The 19999-nt window shown below is 40.4% G+C and overlaps 1 long non-coding RNA gene across 2 annotated transcripts; it reads right to left on the bottom strand.

Annotated features, from left to right (window-relative positions):
- Nucleotides 1–1026: 1026 nt before the first annotated feature.
- LOC109195359 (uncharacterized) lies at nucleotides 1027–8252 on the bottom strand. Of its 2 annotated transcripts, none has more exons than XR_002056990.2 (3): nucleotides 8027–8252; nucleotides 7024–7170; nucleotides 1027–3978 (listed from the first exon to the last, which is right to left on the bottom strand). It is a non-coding gene; the product is annotated as an uncharacterized LOC109195359 (long non-coding RNA). The 2 variants fall into 2 exon arrangements; XR_002056989.2 differs by lacking the exon at nucleotides 8027–8252 and adding an exon at nucleotides 7873–8020 and having other exon boundaries at nucleotides 1028–3978.
- Nucleotides 8253–19999: the final 11747 nt, after the last annotated feature.

Here is a 19999-nt window from a genome sequence, read left to right as displayed (position 1 = left end):
ATGTGGTACTGAATCCGATACATATCCGATGTTTTAGAAAGCGACTGCTGTTTGAACGGTCATGTCGCATTAAATCCGTCTTTTACGTCACTGACACAAGACAGACGCCAATTATCAGCGCCGGAGAAGCGCCCGAGAAGACATCGCGAACGCTTCCTGGCCATCCAGTGTAGATGTTGGTGAAACTGTTGGCAAGACAACGTGAACATTTTATTTGTACTGTATAATCTGCAGATTCTGACAGAAATCTGCAACTATCCTTTGAAGCACCGCTCATCTAAAACAGCAATAAGGATAATTATTAGGTTATTTACATTATTATGTAAATAACAAAATAACTTAAAGCAAAAATTGGGAAACGTAAAGTCCGAAGTCTTTATATTAAGGGCCATCAGTCAAACAATATTGTTTGCTCTGGGTCTAAACAGAGCGCGTTGTGTGTCACATCTTCTTTTGCGCATGCGGGCCGCTTTGAGCGTTCACACTAGAGCGCGTTTGCCGTCACATTTTATTTGTAGTGTGAACAAGCAGACAAAAAAAATCGGATTTGATCAAAAAATCGGAATTGAGCATTAAGACTTGCAGTGTGAACGTAGCTCGCTTGAAGACTTATTTAATACTACATAATGTTAAGTTTGTAAATTATGGATTCTCTTTTTCAAAAAAAGACCCTTTTCCGACTAAATGCTTTGCTTCTGAAATGCTCCCAGTGTGACTTAAAGTTCTGCAAAGGATAAAAACCAACAGTCTTGGAGACACGGCGCCACAGACATCCAGCTGATGCATTCCTGGGATTAGATTGTTGGACAGTGTCAGAAACCTCCCACACTCACATCTTCCTGCTGTCAGATATTTGAAGGTCCTTCCGGCACATTTTTTTTAAACTTTCCAGTTTATGCAGAAATTTTTGAGGAGATGTGAAATTCTTTCAAGCTCTCTCTCTTCATTCTTCACATTTGTGTGTACTACTGCGACAACAGAAAGGAAAGGAAGAGCCCCCTCCTGTTTTAGAACAATGGACTTTTTAAATTACATCATGAAGAGACAGGGGAAATACATATTTTCTTATTTATTGCAACAACAAAGTAACAAAAACAACACAAGCATTATTTTTCAAATATATGACAAGGTATATAATGTCTAATGACTTGACTGGATAAACATCTGACAGCACTGTGTTCAGGTTAATTACACCTGCTAAAGGCTCCAGGATACATGAGCCAGGAAGTGCAGGGCGCAGAGACAGGTTACATAACTAAAGGTAAAGGATGAGAGCGAGCGTTAAAAACGGGACTATACATGATGGTGATTAATAATGAAACCAGGCAGCTAAAAGACAATAGAGATGATGTAATCATAATGGAGTTAAAGAAACAAAAATTAGGAAGTAAAGAAGACACGGTAAACACACAACAGGCTAGCACTAAAAATGAAAAGCTGAAACCAGAAAATGTCTGTGTAGGTTTGGTAGCCTTGAGAGCTTTTTTTTCAAGCTCTCAATAAACTAGAAACACAAAGACAAGCAACAAAACCAACAAATATAACAGGGGCAACGAGAAGCTGGTTCACATGTAGACATAACATTGATTTTAGGCAGCATCATGTGTCATCGTTGAGATGCGGTTGGATTATCATGCAAATGTCGGGCTACAGTGCGCTGCTGATTGTTTTTAAACCAAGTTTTCCTCCATGGTCACAGTGACTCACCAGTCTGTGATTGAGTCTAACAGTAAAACAGACTGATGAGGGTGGAAGATGAAGGAAAGAACTCAGACAGAGGAAGGTAGAAGGCAATGACAAGTCAAGAGACAGAGTTTAAATGGAGCATTAGCTCTCCCGGTCTGCAGAGAATATTTATCAGATTGCTCTACAGTTCCCCAGCTTCAGTTTAAGAACACCTTGACTCTTCCAACCTCTCCTTAATAGGAGATAACACTGGTCTAATCTCTAATGGAAAAATAACAGTCCCCAGAGAAACAGAGCTAATCTGTGACAGAAATAACAGCAGACGAGGACAACTTTTTAAACATGGCTGCCTGCAGACGACATGTACTTTTAAAGGATTATCCACACACTCATCGCCTTCTCTCCCCAAAAACGTTTCCAGCCTCTCCTCTGTGTCTGCTTCCACAGAGAGGAGTCAGTGTTTGCCCTGATTTGTATCGGTTATCACGGCAGAGCTACCTTACAACCTTGCTATCCAATAATGAAATGATTTTCCAGTTTCACCTCCAAATGCTCTTATCAGCCATGTTGAAGGCTGTGAGGAGGAGGGTCAAGCTTTCAACAGCCCATACATTTTTTCTATTAATTAAGATCTTTTATCCAGCTTTAAATCCCTCTAATCTGCAGGTAAGACTTAAATCTGATAAAAAGTTAGAAATCAGTTGGATTTGTTAATTATATCTTGAGTATTATGGAAAAAATGCTCAATATATAGAGCCTGATTAAACACCAAGTTTACTGATGTTTACCTTACAAATATAAGATTGTCTGTTGTGTTGCCTGGATTTACCCTATTGTGCAGCAGTGCAGTGTTGTTGCTGCATGAATGAACCATGGTTACTTTTCCAAGCAAAGCAACACATTCACAGTCACACAGAAATGCAAAACCAGAAACAGAATGAATTCTTATGAACTGATTATCGACATGCAGAGAAATGTACAGTCCAACATTATCCTGTGAATGTCGGGAAATCCCTGAGAATCTCCATATTGAATATTTGAAACATCCAGGAATTTGTTTGAGCTGGTTAGGCAGCGTTTTTGTGCAAAATCTTAGATGTGGAGAAGTGGGGCCCAGTGATCTTCTCCACTGACCTTACTACTCTCTACAGGCTCCTGACCACACATGCATGTGGTCAATAAACTGTCTATAGTGCTGATATAGTGCTGAGGGTGGGAGAGGGAAGGTGAGCTCCTCTCAAAAATTGCACGAGCCGCTGAGCTCTCTTTATAAGAGCTCTGGTGTTCAGTGACCAGAACAAACTGTCTGTTATCTGTAACCTTTTTATTTATTGAAGTAAAAGAAAAAAGAGAGGCTAAAACCTCCATCTAAACATAAATACACATGTACGGTATGGAATCCAGGGCAGTTCTAGTGGGTTAAAACTGCTTTTTCATATATCTTTGTCACATATTTCCTCTGAACCGCTTTAGTTTTTTTCTGTTTTATATACTCATTCAAAATATAAAACATATAGGGAATATGAGTACAAATCTTGGTATAATACGTGTAGCAAATGTGCATTTCAAATGGCAACATGTTTAAGGTGTTAACGAAATTATTGAAAAGTAAAGCACGCTGCTGTCAAACTATTTTTCTGCTTCTGTTTTATAGATTCATAGAGAAATAGATCACTTTACATATACAACAGTGACAAAAAATGACAAAAATAAAAAATACAAATTAGGTAAGGTAATAAAGAGTAAAAAGTAAGACTGAGATTATCCAAGAGAGTAGTTCAAATTTCATTGATAAATAATAAGTATGGTATAAATCTGAGAAAGAGCTGCAAGAAGGTATAATACAGAAAAATGCCTGATAGGTATGTTGATGTGCCACAGAATGAAGAGTTATTGTTCAGTTTTATACAGAACAGTGATTTCCTGCAGCGTTCTTTATGTCAGAAAGATAAAAACCCAAAATGTAATTCTTCAAAGTGTTATAACTAAAATGCAAATGGATAGAGCTGATTTTAACCATGTTGATCGGTTTCTGACATTTAGGGACAAATAAGGCTTTGCACACGATTTAAAAGAGAGACAAAGTTGGAGAGGCAAGTTTGAGATGTCTTGGACATGTGCTATGGAGGGATAGTGGATATACTGGGCAAATGATGTTGAAGATAAAGCTGTCAGGCAGAAAGAAAAAAGGAAAACCACAAAGGAGATTCATGGATGTAGTGAAGAAGGACATGCTGACCACTGGCCTGACAGAAGATGCTTCAGATGAGGTGAGACTGAGGCAGATGACCCCTAAAGGAAGCAACAGAAAGAAGAAGACAGGATTTAAGCACCACTTTCTCAGATGAGAGCACCATTATATGAATCCCTATATGGATTTCCTATGTCTCGCCTGATCTGAAATCCCTGTGATAGACCCAAGTCTCTACTGACAGGATCGTTTTTCTCAAGCCTGAAAAAGAGGCCAGAGGAAATACAGGAATCTGGTTCCCTCTCGGAGCACTCGAATATGCTGAAAAGCTAACACAGCTTATTGTCCAGTGACACCATAAACACTCTGCCTAACCCCAGCTTTAATTGATTGTAATGAGCTATTCAGATAAGGCTCCTGTGTCAAATGTCTGAGTGTCTCATTTAACCAGCCCACACATGAATGGAATTAAGTGTGTTCATTAGAGATGAATGAAGGAGAAGTGGAGGGAAGTACCAGCGGACAGACTTTGTTACTTCCTACATGCTGTACTGTAGGTGGGCTGATAATTAGCAGGACAAACTCTGCCATCTAATTACTCCGCAGTCGGTCAAATTATAATCTGTGGGAGGTCTGGATGATTACCAGAAGCCTGCTATTAGAGAAGAGATCTTTTCCCTTCAGCAAAACATCATGTCAAAATATCAAGGGCTTCAAGCTGAACCAGACACTGCTTTTTAATGAGAGCGCTTCTCTGCTCTGCTCACTTCCCTGAGAAAGCAGCACAGAACTGGTTATCATGAAATAACTACCTTTGCTGGTAGCTGTAAGGTCTCTAACATCATGTTGCGATGGTTTGATGCTGACATGGTGAGCAGAAAATATATAAAAACCGTATTATGTGCTGATCCTTGTAGCTGAATGTGAGGAAGAGAATTACAGACATTACAGCAGAAGTTCGGGCTGTTGAGGGTCATTTGTTTAATTCATTCAGTAGCAGGTGCTGTAAACATCAAGGAAAAAACAGCATCTTCACCCTGTTACGGAGCTTCAAAGGCTAAATTAGACTGGGTTCCTTTAAAAGCTTTGAAGTCTGTAATGCAATGAATTTTCTGTCTTTAGTTGGTGCATTAACACAGATGTAATATGCTTACATGCAGTACTGATATGACATGGCCTACTCGCGCCCATAACCTGTTCCTACCAAGTGGAGACGCTGGACTTTGGTGAGACTGACTAACAATTATACTTTTTATTAATGTTGAATTTGGAATAGATATTTAATTTAAATGGTGTAGGTGTGTGGGAGAAAAATAAGAGGAGCAAAAGAAGGGAACTGAAGACTTTAGTGGGTTGTTAATAATAAGCTAGCTCAACCCCACCGGTGCTCTGCCAAAAGTTTAGATGTATCCAACAAATAGCAAAGCAACGACAAAGCCAACACTGGTCACTACCAATTAGTACTTCACGCATCTGGCTGAAGAGTCTCTTTCACTTTGTCTCAGAGCATTAGCAAGCTTGTATTTTCACTATGTACACAATGTGCAGGGTGGTTGAGTCCAGCATCTAAGAAGGCAAGTTGTGATGACCTCACTGACTGCAGTAATCACCTGCTAAAATCTGCTAGCTTTTGCTCACTTAATTTAGCTATCGTGTACCTGCTGCACAGCTTGAAGTTTTTATAATTGCTCAGTCACACTAGATTAAAAGTAGCATTGCAACTTCCCAGCAACTGGGAAAAAAAAATAAGTGTGTAGCCAAGTACAGGATAGGGTAGGGGAAGTTAAAGCAAGATGGAGAGAATGGGCCAATAGCTAGATTTGTAGGAGGGATAAAGTGAGTTGCGTGGAGAAGAATGAGTGGAGCCTAGAGCTGGGCGATATATCGAGTTTTTTTTAAAAATATCGATATATTTTTATACGAGATATAAGATGTGACAATATCCTTTATATCGATATAGTCTATGTTACGTTATAATTATAGTTGCGGAGCCGCAAGTTTGCCTCTCTTTCGTCCACTTTTGTCTCTATGCAACGTTACTCAACCTCGCCTCTCCTTCACTGAACACAACTCCCCCTCCTCCCCATCGCTTCACCTGCAGGCAGCGACAAGATGGACAGCAAATGTCCGTTAATGAGTTACTGCACATCGCCCCGTGCGTGGGGCTGGACGGTGTCAACGTGTTAACGAGCTAGCCACGCTAACGCCATGCACGGCCTGAAATCCTTTCATCTTCTCAAAAGTTGACTGCGCGCCTTTTGTATGAATTCTGGTTGTGCTTGATGACCGCGAACCGATTTTATGTGATACACAGCGCTCAGCAATCTGTCAAAAAATGTTTTAGTTCGACTTCGGTAAGCTACGGAGCTGCACCGCTTGATGGATTGTCGGAGCATTACGGCTACCGAGGAGCCTTGCGGAGTGATACGTACTGTGCTTCAACATAATATATCCGTATTGTGTGTGTATAAGGACCATAAATGGCACCTGTTCAGAGACATGGTTACGAAGCGGATTTCAAACTCCAGGCTGTCAGTCACGCAGTAGAAGTTGGGAACAGAGCAGCTGTGAAATCTGTCTATGTTATTATGCTCAGCGTCTTTTAGTTTACATTTTGACTGCACAATTGTGAGCTCTTTGTTATGCACAAAACAACATAGTTTTCTTTTATTTATAGAGCATCATTATTTAATAAATGCTCATAATTTATTTTTGAGTAGTTTTTTTCATGTACATCTATGCTGTATGTTAATAAAAGTGCCTGTGTGACATCTGGGACACAGCTTTAACTAAGAACTCTCTTTTTGTTCTTACTTTATGGCTTTAAAAAAATATCGAGATATATATCTTATATCGCCATCCAGCTAAAAAAATATCGAGATATGAATTTTGGGTCATATCGCCCAGCTCTAGTGGAGCCACAGATAAAGTTGCTTTGAATTGTATTGAACTATTTAGAAACAATTTAACAGCACTTCATAAACAGGAATGAAAACATAAAAATAAAATACAGTGACAGCATTAATAATAACAATCAGAATCCTATCTGAGCTCAGATATGTCAGTCTTGCCGGCTTAATAGTCAGTGTTCAGTCAAGTCAAATCCAATAGGTCAAAAGTCTGTGATTGGTGCGATTTTGTCCTACCGCACTGTTGCAATTGTTCGTGAAAGAAGAGCAACCTGCCCTTCTGGGCCAACTCGGAATGGCTGTGGTTCGGTTCAAAGGGAAAGGCTCGCCATCTTCCTCGTCAGGAAGAAATCCAGGTCTCACGATCCCCCCAAAAAACCTAGCCTGTAAACAACAGGACTATTACTAATTCAGTTCACACTCTAATAATATATATGGCCATATGTGTAAATAATGCAAGTGCTATAACAAAAACAAGCACAAAACATTAATTCTAATTTCTAACGATAGTCTATACAGTGCATCTTAATCATGAATGCAATCTTTAAATCACAATCAGCTTATTCTATCATCAAGGTGCACATTTCTATCAGAAATCAGAAATAAACCATGAACTATGGTAGATTACTTTTTATAGTACTGCCCCTTTAACTGAATTACAGAAGCATTGCTTTGCACTGCATAGCAATGAAGCAATATGTTACTTACACTCAATGTACAGAATAAAATTACCAAAAAATATACAAAAGCCCACAGGCTGTAGTTTTACAGTATGTGGTAAGGCTTTGGTACAATAAGAATATGCAGGGACATCTATACAGTGCCGCTTGAGTATCAAATGTAACAAAAAAGATAAAATAGATTCATAACCTTTAAGATCAATCATCTTATTTTAGTGCATTTAATGTTCAACAAGAAATACTAAACCATCATCAGCACACAAGCTGAGTGCTCAGAGTAGCTGAACTCCGTGAGAAACCCCGTGTGTTCTCCCACAGTTAAAACACCGTGGTCAGCTACAGCTATGAGCATCAGGCTAGTTAGCTTTTCAATTAGCCTGATTCGCCCAGTCCCAGTTTAACTCACCAGCACGCTTCTAATGTTCAACTCTCAGAGAGGATCTTGTCCGCTTCATCCGCACCCGTGCAGATCGACAACATTGAAATTGGACCATTATATTCCCCGTTAACTTCTTGTTAGCTTTTTAGCTTCAAGGTTAGCTTAACAGCTTCTGACTCACCGCGATGGTTTCAAAGTCCAAAATGTTCACAACAAATCAGGTCCGTTTCTCCAAGGTCCATGCAGATCTCCGGTATGGATATTTGCTCAATTTATCAAGTTAATAGTTATTTTCCAGCAACAAGCTTGGCGGTGAAAATCAGCGATGGTCTCGTGCACCTCCGTCTCTCTCTGTGTCTGAGCACGTGAGGGTACAGAGCAGGGGAAGGCGGGGCTTGTTCCTTCCTAACCAGTAGGGGTGTTAAATATACTCTTTGGGGTTTTATTCTTATATTTATATTATTTATATTTTACTATTGATTTACTTTAGCTCAGCTCGGTGATTAACAGAGTAATGATAAATCCCAATTAACAATAACATGTTGTAGTGCATTACTGAGTCGTGTAAACTCACTGGGTTACAAGTAGTTTCCAGTTTTTTTGCATTTGGTTACTTGGTTGCAAGTAAGTGTAGGGACCTCTTTGATCACAAGGCGATTGCACATGTTACCTAGTCAGAGGTAACCCAATTCCAAACAACTGTGGTTGACTTTGTCTGAATATGGTTTGCAAATAACTGCCATCTAGTTTATAAATGCAGACAGACTGCCAGCACTTTGCCATGAATCTGACTCAGTTCAGCTGGATGTATTTTGGTTATATTCCCCTATAAAAGCAAGGTTGCCAAGCACCTGTGTTATTTTAAATTGCTGTCATACAGCAACTATGTAACTATTTGTGAGCCTCATATATTTATGTTTATCTTGATTCCTCGAAGTTGAGTTAAAGACGGCAAGTGGCTGCAAGTGGTTGCAGAGCCGTTCCCCAACTTTGAAGCAATCATTTCAAAAGCACACACAGTTGCTGTATTTTAGTCTCCAACCACTCCTCCCTAGTAAGTGAAATTATTATTGTGCAGTGTTTACTGTTACAACTGTAAAAGATCAAGCTTCCTTGGTTGCCAAGTTCGAAAATGTATCAGCCACATCCATCTACAGATGTTGGCTACACATAAGTCATTGCATTTTAAAGTGATGATGATATGTGTTTAATGTTGAGGTTAGATTGAGACTGGGACTAGGTTGAGGCCCTACAGCTTTCCTATAACCACCCTATAAATACTTTGGTTTACCATTAATTAAGTTCAAATGAGTCGCCTCAAGATGCTTTAACGGAGTGTGTCTCACAGTAAATAATGATGAGATTTTAGGACATTACTTGATATCAAAAAGAAGAAAAACAAATACAGAAAAGCTGGAATCAAGTCCCTAATCGGAAATTCAGTTTTTTCTACCCTGTCTTCAGCTGAGATGAGGAAACACACAATATCTCTACACTATCAAAAGGCCTTTCATAGAGCCCAAACAGCGCTCCATTTTTCCTGCATCCTAAAAAATTGCGAAATCTCACCAAATACAGGGTTTATAATCTGGGTACGGCTGCACTACTTACACACTGATCTCAGCCTAACAGTATGTGCAAATCCATGCATTATGTACTCTTAATTGCAAGTATGAAAGAACATGATTTGACACACAACAAATTTTAGTTGGTTAGCTCTGGGTTAACTGCAGGGTTTAGGGTGAGCAAAGAGTCATTTCAATTGCAAAGCGGGATTAGTGGCCTATTCATGAAAATGTGTATTTCCATCCATTCAACTGGCTTACAGTACTATTCTGCTATTGCATTGCCACATATTCTGCTCATTTATTGTGTGAGTGATGACATAACTGCATACTTACTGCATTAGCGTCTTGTACGTAAAGATTAAAACATAATTGCACCATGTTTACAGGCGCACAAAAAGCATGCATCAACAGCTCTCATCAACATGCAGATCTGTCCCGCTAAACCCTCACTCACCCCTCTGTCATCTAAGCAGCCTTTAATATAGCTGAATACCACAGTAATTACAGATTTTAAAGCTGCTGTTTACATCGCTGTTGAGGAGTAGAGGTGAATAATTGAGGGATTTAAGTCAGCAAAGTGGCCAACTGGCCAACTGGAGGAGAAAACAGAGCCAGAGATTTTTAATGGGGGAAAAAACATGAATAATAACAGCAGTACCGGATTTCAGCAAAGGTCATGCTTTTTAATTTCGCTCAGGTTTCTCTATTTTCTGCTGATGTGACTTATAGATCAAACTTACCTGCCCATTCATGACAAAATAAAGAAAAACAAAAGCAAAGAGATGCCAGTAAAGTTTAAATTATTCATCTGTGTGGAGGTGCTGTGAAGTAACTCTGCATCTACAGGCAGCACTGGGTGATATAGTTCTGTCTCAGACCACTGACCACTGCTGTAATACTGCTGTAAATGGTAAATGGACTGCATTTCCATGGTGGTTTTCTGGACTCAAAGTGCTTTACGCTATAAACTTCATCCAGCCATTGGCACATGCTTTAATATAAATGGAAGTGATTTCAATTCACCATTACCCACCATCAAAACAATATCTTTTTCATATTGTTTTGATGGTGGGTAATGACTATGGAACTGCCTACCTTTGTGACACACACACTTTCTTAAATATATTAATAAGTAATACAGCTTGAAAGTTCAGATAATAATAATAATAATACTAATAATACACGTGAAACCTTTTCTACATTCATATTTCATTTGTCTGTAATACAGTGATGTAATGCATTACAGTATCTAAATATAATAATCACATTACATTTACAGTTTAAGGTAGTAAAACCTACCTTGCCTTGATTCTTTTTTTTTTTTTTTTTTTTTACAACTTTATTTATAGTTTTCAACAAAACAGTTCAGCATTTCTTACAAAAGTCGTGAACCCCACCCCCACCCCCATCCAGGTGGCATCCCCACAATAAGAAAGCACAATACAAAAAAAACCAAAACAACAACAACAAACAAACAAACAAACAAACAAAACAAAACAAACAAACAAAAAAAAACTCAAACCAATCTGTGTCAATCATTATAGCACCAGCATCCGGACCTCTGGCACATGAGAGAAGTAACAAAAAAATAAATAAATCCCAACAGTCAAAGTACGGACATTGAGGAGACTAGGGACGGCAGTCAGAGAAGAGAGCGAGAGCATAAATTACCAACAAATAAAGAACAATAAGTCAGGCAAAAGGCAGACTTTTGATATGAGTTATGAACCGTGACCAGGTTTTGTCATATTTACCCTCCAAGCCGTGCACTGTATACCTAATTTTTTCCAGAGCTAATCCCAACATCACCTCTCTAATCCAATGGACATAGGAAGGAGGATTCGTCGCCTTCCAGTTCAACAGTATCAGACGGCGGGCATGCAACGAGGCAAAGGCTATTGCATTTTTATGGAGGTGGGAGAGCTTTAGCTCATCACGAGCTACACCGAAGATAGCTATCAAAGGGTCAGGCCGCAGTGTTTCGCCAGATATAGCTGACAGTGATTGAAAAATTGATGACCAGAAACCATACAAAGAGGGACATGACCAAAACCTGTGCCCCAAAGAAACAGGAGAATAATCACATCTAGGACAGTTTGGTGCAACATTAGGGTATAATTTAGACAGTCTGTCATTAGAATAGTGCAACCTGTGGACAACCTTAAATTGAATCAAGCCATGTCTAATACAGAGAGAAGATGTGTGTATACGCTGTATGGTATTTTTCCAGGTGTCTTCTGGTATAATTTCTCCGACCTCCCCTTCCCATGCTGCCTTAATTTTGTCCCATGTATGAGGGCAGCTATCAAGAATTAATGCATAGATCTTTGATATTGCTCTTTTAGTGGGTTGACTCACATTAAGAACTAAATACAGTAGGTCTTTAGAGGGTGGAGATGGGTACCCTGAGAGAAATTTAGAGGCAAAACTCCGAGCCTGAAGGTATCTGAAGTAGTGAGACTTAGGTAAATTATGGTCTTCACATAAAGATTTAAATGAAACAAAGCCATCCTCAGTGAAGAGATCTCGAAAGAAGACCAAGCCACTTCTGTGCCAAGCTGCAAATGAATGATCTATTTGGGATGGTGCAAAAAGATGATTAAACATTATTGGAGAGAAGCTACATGTATTTGTCAAATTAAAATGTTTCCTGAATTGACCCCAAATCTTAATCGAATTTTGAACCACCAAATTGGAGTTCAGCTCAGGTGCTTTGATATTTAGTGGGAGAGGGGCAGTTAAGATCGAAATCGGAGAGACTGGGAGTGTAGCTCTCAGTTCCATATCAGTCCAGACTGGACCCTCCTTATCTGCAAACATGGTTATCCAATATGTCAGCTTGACAATATTAGCTGCCCAATAGTAAAATAAGAAATTGGGTAGACCCAAACCACCATCAGATTTAGCTCTCTCCAGGCTTGCTTTCCTTATACGTGCAGGCTTTTTGTTCCATATGAACAAAGAGATAAAGCGATCCAGCTGAGCAAAATAGGATTTGGGGAGAAAAATGGGAATCATTTGGAATAAATAAAGAAACCTGGGCATTACAGTCATCTTCACTGCATTTATCCGTCCTGCCAGTGAGAATGGAATTTTTGACCACCTATCCAGATCAGTTTTGGTACGATCTAAGATAGACCTGTAGTTATACTGGAAAATAGCCTTAATTGAGCCAGCTATTTCTATTCCCAGATATGTAAATTTGTCATTTTCAATTTTAAAAGGCAAATTTTCATAAGTGATCTGTTTTGCCAGATTATTTAATGGAAACAATAAAGATTTTGACAAATTAATTTTATACCCCGATATGTTACTAAACTCTTGTAGCCAGTGGAGAAGGTAGGGCATACTCTCAATTGGGTCTGATATCTGCAAAAGGAGATCATCAGCATAAAGCAAAGTTTTATGGTTTATTTCACCCCTGGATATACCTTTAATCCTCCCATCAGATCTGATAGCAATTGCCAGTGGTTCGATTGCAATGTCAAACAGGAAGGGCGACAGGCAGCAACCCTGCCTCGTTCCCCTGTAGAGCGAAAAATATTCCGAAATCAGACCATTTGTCCTGACTGCAGCCATAGGTGTTGAATATAGGACTTTGATCCACCTACAAAAAGTAGGCCCCATGCCGAATTTTTCTAAAACTGCGAAAAGATAGGACCATTCGATTCTATCAAACGCCTTTTCAGCGTCAAGGCTCAGAATAACTTCCGGATGTATTGTTGAATGGGGGGAAAATATCACATTAAATAGTCTTCTCACATTAAAAAATGACTGCCGTCCAGGAATGAAGCCTGTTTGGTCCTCATTGATAACGGTGGAAATAATAGGGTCTAACCGTTGTGCAAGAGTTTTGGTTAAAATCTTATAGTCACAGCACAGAAGACTTATTGGCCTGTATGAACTACACTGTACAGGATCCTTATCTTTCTTTAGTAAGACTGAAATCGTGGCCTGGGTAAGCGTCTGCGGCAGATTTCCAGTAGCAAAAGATTCATCATAGACTGATTTTAGGATGGGTGTGAGTTTTGAAGAAAATTCCTTGTAAAACTCTATGGGGAAACCGTCCGGACCTGGCGCCCTTCCAGTCTGAGACAACTTGATAGCACTCGCTATCTCCTCAATCGACAATGGCCGTTCTAAAGACGACTGAGCATCTGGAGAAAGCTTGGGAAGATCCAGCGAATCAAGAAACGAGTAGATCTCAAGTGAGTTACTACCCACCTCTGATTGATATAGGGTAGAATAGAATTGTTTAAACTGGTCATTAATGACTCGGGGGTTGCGGGATATCGAGTCAGCACCTATTTCAATTCCTGAAATCACTTGTTCAGCTGACTGCTGTTTGAGCTGAAGTGCAAGGAGCCTCCCCGCTTTATCTCCATGCTCATAGTATACCTGTCTGGATTTAAAAATATTTTTTTCGGCTCTCCATGTCATAAGCGTGTTAAATTCAGTTTGCAACAGTAGTTTCTCCTTAAAGAGATCTGGCGTAGGTGAAAGAGCATAGCGCCTATCAATATCTGCAATTTTGTCAGCCAGTTCTTTAAGTTGTTTAGAACGCTCCTTGTCTCTATGTGCCACATAAGAAATAACTTGGCCCCTAATATAGGCTTTCATAGACTCCCACAAAACTCCCCTTGACACATCCTGAGTGTCATTAATTTCCAAAAAGAAGTCAATCTGATTGTTGAGAAATGTTCTAAAGTGTTCACATAAAAGTAATTGGGGGTCTAGCCGCCATGTTCGTTGGGGCGCTACATTGCCTGGAAAAACTAGACCCATCTGCACAGGGCTATGATCTGATAACACTATACTGTGATATTTGGTGCTGGAAATTAAGGGAAGTAGCTGGTTATCGACAATAAAGTAATCAATCCTGGAGTAACTATGATGAACAGGGGAGAAAAAGGAAAATTGCTTCGTAGTTGGATTTTTTATACGCCAAGGGTCTGATAAGCCGTAAGAACGAAGGAGGGAATTAATAGTCACTGCAGCTGACGAGAGATTGTTGCTCGACCTTACGCTTGATCGGTCCAACTGGGGATGAAGGACACAATTAAAGTCTCCACCTAGAATTAGTTTGTAGGAGTTAAGGTCTGGGAGAGTCGAAAAAAAATTAAGAAAGAATTGTGCATTGTCCCAGTTAGGTCCATAAATATTAGCCAATATTAATGGTGTATTAAACAGCTTGCCCACTACAACAATATATCTGCCATTAGGATCTGATATTACTTCAGAGTGTTCAAATGGAACCCCCTTCCTAATTAAAATTGCTGTTCCCCTGGCTTTATAATTAAAACGTGAATGATATATTTGTCCAATCCACTTACAACTTAGTCTTTTTTGGGAGTTAATATTTAAGTGTGTCTCCTGTAGAAACATTACATCAGGTTTGAATGATTTCAAATGACTAAATACTTTGCTCCTTTTAACCAAATTATTCAGCCCTTTGACGTTCCAGCTAATGAATGAAACCGCTTCTTGTTGATTATTTACATTATCCAGAATCATAGTGCCACAATCGATAATAAACTGGTCCTACATGTTGGCTATATCTCAGTACTTCAATGCCTGTTTGAGTCAAATCATAAACCACAAATAAACCCAAAACAAAACTGACAAAAGCAAACAGATAAACATAGACAAACCTCTTACCATCCTGGACCCCTGGGCTGGTCTTCCTTAAACCTGAGACTGCCCTGAAAACTCTCCTCTCTCTCCTAGGCATATAACACGTTTACACTAACTTAAACTCTTACATGAACTCAGCAAAGGCAGAACAAAATACAATAGGACCCTTGTCTCAACACTATTATTGCTGCATGCATGCCGGCACCCATCCGCTTACAGGCTGGTACGGTTCCGAACACTCACAATTGGAAAATAATCCCACAAGAAAAGAGTAAAATCCAATAAAATTAATGACACTGGTGGTAAAAAGGGGATTAATTAAACAGAATACATTAGAAAACAAAGTAAAAGTACTATTAGGGTTATGGTGTCAAGCTGGGACTCAACGTTAACCACACTGACGTGGCAGAGAAAAGAGAAAACCAATAAGGATACTAAAGATATTCTTAAATAAAATATTCTCCAGGCCACATGATGTCCACAGAAACCCTCAACATATTGTAGCTATACATTGTCCAAACATAAAATGCATCCAACTGTAGCGTGGCGACGTTTACCAGTCAAAGTACAGCCTGTGCAGACTACCTCAATGGTAGCACGCAGCGTATGATACCTGTTATGGCCCGTGAATTAACTGTCACTCTCCCTCCGTCTCCCGTGGGCGCAGATTGGTCTCGACGTAGTGCTTTGCCTTGATCGGATCTTCGAAAGACATCTGCTCGCCAGCTGGGGCCGTGATCTTCAATGTAGCTGGATACAGGAGACCATATTTCACGCCCGTACACCGGCGAAGCAATCCTCTCACCTCGGTAAAGGCTGCTCTCTTTTTTCTGACGGCGGCCGAGTAATCTGGGTAGATGTAGAAACGCTTCCCATTATGGGTGATGGGACCTGCTCTCATGGCCTTTCGAAGAACATCCACTTTCTCCTGAAAGTAGTGGAACTTGACGATTATCGGTCTCGGGGCATCTCCATCCTTTGGCCTCGGCTGCAGGCTCCTATGCGCCCGATCAAGCGTCGGCGTATAGTCGAGGGCGAGCGCTTCCTTCAACAACTCAGCCACGGCTCTCTCCGGTCGAATATTTCCGAATCCCTCTTCCACTCCAATTAGTCTGCAGTTATCTCGCCGCTGCCGGGACTCCAAATCATCGGTCTTGTCTGCCAACCGGGCGACTTGAGTAGATAGCGTATCAACTTTAGCTTCAAGTGCTACAACACGGTTAGCCTGGCCATTAGCTTCCTCCTCAAGATCATCAATGCGGGTCGAGAATGTGGCGCTTTCTTTCTGTATTTCTTCAATAGCCTTCGTAAACTCTGCGCGCACATTCAGGATTTCTGTCCTTAAATCACTCGCTAAGTTGTCTATTTTCTTGTGTAGTTCACCTGCAGCTGCCATCACAGACGAGTCGATCTTGGCTAGCACATTCTGCTCCGTTTGCTTTATGGCAGCCATGATTGCGCCGAGATCCGACCCTGACCCCACCCCCGCGGCCGGATCCACATCAGGCAAGTCTGAGGCATCAGGCCCCGGCCTCGGCTTGAGCGATTTAGGCATTTTGAACAGCTTTAGACTACAAAACACAACTAATTCGAAAGACTAGGCACTTTTGAGACAGGTTCGCACCGGGAAGTACGAGAAGGAGAGTGGGAAAATTAAACAAATGTTCAACCTAAGCAGAGCTCGCAAAAACACGTCTTCACATGTCGCTGCTCCTCCGGAAGTCCCACCTTGCCTTGATTCTGTGAAACCTCAGTCACACAAACCTCAGTCACACAAACCTCGAGACTGGTCAGTGACCCCCTCACTACAGGGAGTGCAGAATTATTAGGCAAGTTGTATTTTTGAGGAATAATCTTATTATTGAACAACAACCATGTTCTCAATGAACCCAAAAAACTCATTAATATCAAAGCTGAATGTTTTTGGAAGTAGTTTTTAGTTTGTTTTTAGTTTTAGCTATTTTAGGGGGATATCTGTGTGTGCAGGTGACTATTACTGTGCATAATTATTAGGCAACTTAACAAAAAACAAATATATACCCATTTCAATTATTTATTTTTACCAGTGAAACCAATATAACATCTCCACATTCACAAATATACATTTCTGACATTCAAAAACAAAACAAAAACAAATCAGCGACCAATATAGCCACCTTTCTTTGCAAGGACACTCAAAAGCCTGCCGTCCATGGATTCTGTCAGTGTTTTGATCTGTTCACCATCAACATTGCGTGCAGCAGCAACCACAGCCTCCCAGACACTGTTCAGAGAGGTGTACTGTTTTCCCTCCTTGTAAATCTCACATTTGATGATGGACCACAGGTTCTCAATGGGGTTCAGATCAGGTGAACAAGGAGGCCATGTCATTAGTTTTTCTTCTTTTATACCCTTTCTTGCCAGCCACGCTGTGGAGTACTTGGACGCGTGTGATGGAGCATTGTCCTGCATGAAAATCATGTTTTTCTTGAAGGATGCAGACTTCTTCCTGTACCACTGCTTGAAGAAGGTGTCTTCCAGAAACTGGCAGTAGGACTGGGAGTTGAGCTTGACTCCATCCTCAACCCGAAAAGGCCCCACAAGCTCATCTTTGATGATACCAGCCCAAACCAGTACTCCACCTCCACCTTGCTGGCGTCTGAGTGGGACTGGAGCTCTCTGCCCTTTACCAATCCAGCCACGGGCCCATCCATCTGGCCCATCAAGACTCCCTCTCATTTCATCAGTCCATAAAACCTTAGAAAAATCAGTCTTGAGATATTTCTTGGCCCAGTCTTGATGTTTCAGCTTGTGTGTCTTGTTCAGTGGTGGTCGTCTTTCAGCCTTTCTTACCTCGGCCATGTCTCTGAGTATTGCACACCTTGTGCTTTTGGGCACTCCAGTGATGTTGCAGCTCTGAAATATGGCCAAACTGGTGGCAAGTGGCATCTTGGCAGCTGCACGCTTGACTTTTCTCAGTTCATGGGCAGTTATTTTGCGCCTTGGTTTTTCCACACGCTTCTTGCGACCCTGTTGACTATTTTGAATGAAACGCTTGATTGTTCGATGATCACGCTTCAGAAGCTTTGCAATTTTAAGACTGCTGCATCCCTCTGCAAGATATCTCACTATTTTTGACTTTTCTGAGCCTGTCAAGTCCTTCTTTTGACCCATTTTGCCAAAGGAAAGGAAGTTGCCTAATAATTATGCACACCTGATATATGGTGTTGATGTCATTAGACCACACCCCTTCTCATTACAGAGATGCACATCACCTAATATGCTTAATTGGTAGTAGGCTTTCGAGCCTATACAGCTTGGAGTAAGACAACATGCATGAAGAGGATGATGTGGACAAAATACTCATTTGCCTAATAATTCTGCACTCCCTGTATGGATAATGTGTACACCTGGACCATCGATGAGTGGTTGCTAGATGTTACTGGCAGTCACTAGTTGAAATTGATTACAAAGAAGTGCCATATTGTGCCACATTAAAAACCTTGCAGTTGCGTAGTTTGCAAGCAGACTGCAGCGGTCGCCACTAGTTTGCATGGAAGATATCAGCTGATCTGCTAAAAATCACAAACATCCATGAAAACTGTGAAAAGTTCAATCTTCAATCTAAAGATGGGCTTTTTGAAATGTAATGGTTGCAGTGGTAAGGTTCAAATTTTAGTCTGAAGGCAACTGGCAATAGAAATTGCCAATTGAGAAGCAGTTGCTCTCACTGAAACTTTTGACGACCAGCTTGTACTAACCAAGTATGTGGTTGTTTGAGGGCGAAACCATACCATAGAGGGTCCTTATATAATTATTGGGGTAAGTGGACTTAAATTATGTTTATTGTTATATTGTTAGCATTTATCTCCACACAAAAAATACCATAAAAAGCAGGAAGTAAAATAATGCATTACTTTTAAAAAGTAATGTGTAATTTATAACTTTTAATCAGAACAATTTTTAGGTGCCTTTATCTAACATGTGAATGAACATCAAGCAAAACTATAATAATGCCAAGGTAAATTAAAACATATTTGTTGCACTTTGTATATTTTGCAAAAATACTGTATGATTGTGACAAACTTGCACAGCACACCATTCAGGAAAAACGCTCAGTACGGCATCAACCGGTGCAGTTTTAACACAACATCGCTTTAAAACAGAGGCAGCACCAAAGCTTTAACCACTGTGTGTATCCAAAATAACCAAAGGAAGGGAGCTACATAAAGCCCCGTGAGTCACAGCGCCATCGCAGATGAAAAAGCCAGCACATCAAAGCTTTTTCAAATGTTAACCCAGGATGACAGTCTCTTTCCCTCTGCTGTCAACTGATTGGCGAAGAGGGGAAGAGACTGGTATTTATCATCCTAATCAGACGCATTAGATGTATACCGCACTGCCCACAGATGAGACTGAATCCTTTAACGAGTTTAAATTCTAGTTGGCTGTAGAGATTATTTGATCCGTTTGATGTTTTCTTCAGCGAGTCTCTGATATCGCCGCTGATGCTGAAGATGTCAGTTATCAGCTTTACTTGTGGCCTCTGATCACAACCAGTAAGCGGATACTTAAATGAATCGAGCAGGGACCACTGATGTGCGGCAGCTGAATCATATCATAACCTCAGGCGTCTTAGCGCTTGAACAGAGAGAGGCGCTAAGTGACTCTTCACAGGCAATCACTTTGTCACCCTCTGCTCCTGGATGCCACATGGCTTTACATATTTCTCTCATCTCTGGGATGTTAACAGCCATCATAAATGTCAGCACTGAAGGATGAGCATCCTCCCACACTCCAGTTAAAAGGAACACACATAAAAGATGTAAATGTATGTAAATTGTTATGGTTATTGAGGGGGAAGTCTTTGCTGTATGTCACATTCATTTAACAAAGAAACAAAAGATCGCAGTGGTTTACATTTTTTTTGTAAAGAATCTTACCTCAACTAATTTTCTTTCATTTTGTTTCAG

This window comes from Oreochromis niloticus, linkage group LG18 (genome assembly GCF_001858045.2).
Source record: "Oreochromis niloticus isolate F11D_XX linkage group LG18, O_niloticus_UMD_NMBU, whole genome shotgun sequence".
Taxonomy (NCBI): domain Eukaryota; kingdom Metazoa; phylum Chordata; class Actinopteri; order Cichliformes; family Cichlidae; genus Oreochromis; species Oreochromis niloticus.
The sequence above is the reverse complement of the archived record's forward strand: the minus strand, read 5'-3'. Positions and strand labels throughout refer to the sequence as shown.